The 2500-nt window shown below is 38.8% G+C and overlaps 1 pseudogene across 1 annotated transcript in view; it reads right to left on the reverse strand.

The window, feature by feature from the left end:
- The window catches only part of LOC111319021 (uncharacterized), a 21464-nt pseudogene that overhangs the window by 6246 nt on the left and 12718 nt on the right, over positions 1-2500 (reverse strand). The window contains exons 4-5 of the transcript XR_015992616.1: positions 758-1955; positions 70-189 (exon numbers count right to left, since the gene is read on the reverse strand). The product of XR_015992616.1 is annotated as an uncharacterized LOC111319021 (transcript). The remainder of the gene's footprint in view (positions 1-69; positions 190-757; positions 1956-2500) is intronic.

A 2500-nucleotide genomic window follows, 5' to 3' on the forward strand; every position in this document is an offset into this window, starting at 1 on the left:
TGTGCTTACAAACTAATTATGACTTGCGGTATTTGAAGAAGTCAAAACTTGATATAATTATACAATTACCACCAGGCTGATTATGAGGAGTCAACTCTTGTCTGATTCTCTTGGAAGGTTGATCGGGAGTGGCAAGGGATGATGGTGTCTTACTCCTAACTGGTGATGTTGCCCTGATTTCTGATGACCCTACAAGACCAAATGTACATGTATAACACAATAATACAGAACATTTGAATTACCTATGCTTGTTCCATAAGAAGATAAAATGATGTATAAAAAAAAATGTTCCCAGTGCCAAACCTTTCTAGAGATTTCTATAGCACTTGACACCTTGATGTGTTAATGTAGCTTAGGTCCCAGGTAAAAATGCTAGTCTGGCCAAATGGAGTTTATTTGAAATTCCACATTCCACCTACCCCCAATAGATATCCTTAGCACTTTACCAGCACTCACTCATAAGTATACGGTCATGTATTTATTTGAGCACCCTAACCCAAGTCAGACCTCAAGCCCACACCTTTCAATCTGGAGTTAAGTCTCCCTTTGAAATCTTCCTCAACCACTCCAATAAATAGCTGGCCAAATGCAAGACTTTACCATCATCATTAAAAACCTTAAATGTTTACAGCATGTATGGGTACACAACTGTATATCTACAGCGTATCTGTACATGTTATAACAGTGTATTGCACAATATAATTTCACTGTTATTAAATTTAAAAATATATATTATTATAAATGAGAGCTTATTTACCAAGTGCAAGGTTCTGGATCTTTTCCACAAGGATCTTGCAAGGTCTCTCCCACTCATATGTTTCGTGATAAAAGTCACGAAGAACCTTTGACTCCCTGAGGCGTACTTTCCTATGTTTTTGACGTACAGCTTTGATTTCTCTGGCCCAGTCTCTAGGATCTTCCAAGTCTACCACACACTGCGAGCCAAAAGGTACTTCCTTCAGAGCTACTCCAAGTCCTGAATTACCACTGACAAGTACTGGCAGACCAGCAGATAAGGCTTTAAGAGCAGGAAGTCCATAGCCTTCACTCCTCGAAGGCAAAATGGCAAGATCCACCTCACAGAACAAGTTGGCTAGCACTTCTCTGCTGTCATTAGAGCTGCAAACAATTAGCTGATTACGACTGATGCCATGCTGAAACAACATTTCAGCTATTTCCTCTCCTTTTTCTTGTCGTGAATAAACAAACCTTAGTCTGTAGGATGTGTCATTCAGCTCAGCAATTGCTTTGACAGCAATGTCAAAACCTTTCACATTAAAATCTTTACAGCTGTCTCCATTTCCAATCACTAAAACACAGAATGTCATCCTCTCTTCCACTGCCTGTTCTATGTCTAGAAATTCAGAGAAAATGCCAGGGGTGAGATCAAAAACATTTTGCTCCTTTTTAACAGAACGAAGGTAGCGTTTATAAGCATCTGCCAGCTTGGGTCCTATTGCTACAACCTCATCAGAAAGCTGACAAAGTTTTACTTCTGCCTTTTGCTGTTGTTCTCCTTCTGAAATGTTCCTGTAACTTCCAAGTTCTTCTGGGGCAGTGTGGACAACCTGAATCCATTTGCAATGGTGATGTTTTTTGATGAACTGCACTTGTTTGCCAAGAGTTACCCCATGTCCTAGAACACAATCCATCACATGTCCATCTGGAACATTGATCAACCAGTCAACTGGATTCAATCCAACCATTTCTTCAGCTTCAATAAGCTGAACATCATGACTTTCTGCATTTCTCCTGTCTTCTTCACTGCACCAAGGAAGAAAGACACTAACTTCCACATTGGAGAATTTTGCTAACTGGATGGCCAGCTCTCTGCTGATGGTTGACAAGTCTCCATCAGTTGAGGATCTCCACTCACTACTCAGCAAGGTGACTTTCAGTCTCCTGTTTTGCAGTCCTTCCTGTGATGTAGAGGCTTCACTTTGAGTGGCAAATTCCTTCAAAAGAAAAGCAGCCAAGATTTAGAATTACTCTATTCAGAGTTAACACCGTAAAACATGTTCCCTTACTTTACAACTCTTAGCGTGAATATGTTGATATACCTGTAATAGACTTGCCATTGAGTTCTTTGTATACTAATAAAGTTAGAGATAACTTGCATTAACAGGAGCACAGGATTAACTTAAAGCCACTCATACCTACTTAGGATATTACTGTCTGCAGAATGTGTTTACACAAAAAACCTGGACTTTCCTTTTAATACTTAATGCAATTTTTTATTGGGAAACAGTTCAATAATAAAATCTTGACAATGAATAGTTTATCCTTGGTCATGAGTCTACAAGGACTGTAAAATTCAAAGAACTAAAAAAGACCAAAAAGGTACATACACATATCATGGTTTTAAAAGAAAAAGGGTTTCTCTTGCATGTGATTCTGACCTAGACATGTTCTTTATTGAATAGCCCAACTATCTTTAAAAATCATGAAAACAATTATACATGTATCAGGGCTCAACACTAACGATAGCCCACTAGCCACA

This window comes from Stylophora pistillata, chromosome 10 (genome assembly GCF_964205215.1).
Source record: "Stylophora pistillata chromosome 10, jaStyPist1.2, whole genome shotgun sequence".
NCBI lineage: Eukaryota > Metazoa > Cnidaria > Anthozoa > Scleractinia > Pocilloporidae > Stylophora > Stylophora pistillata.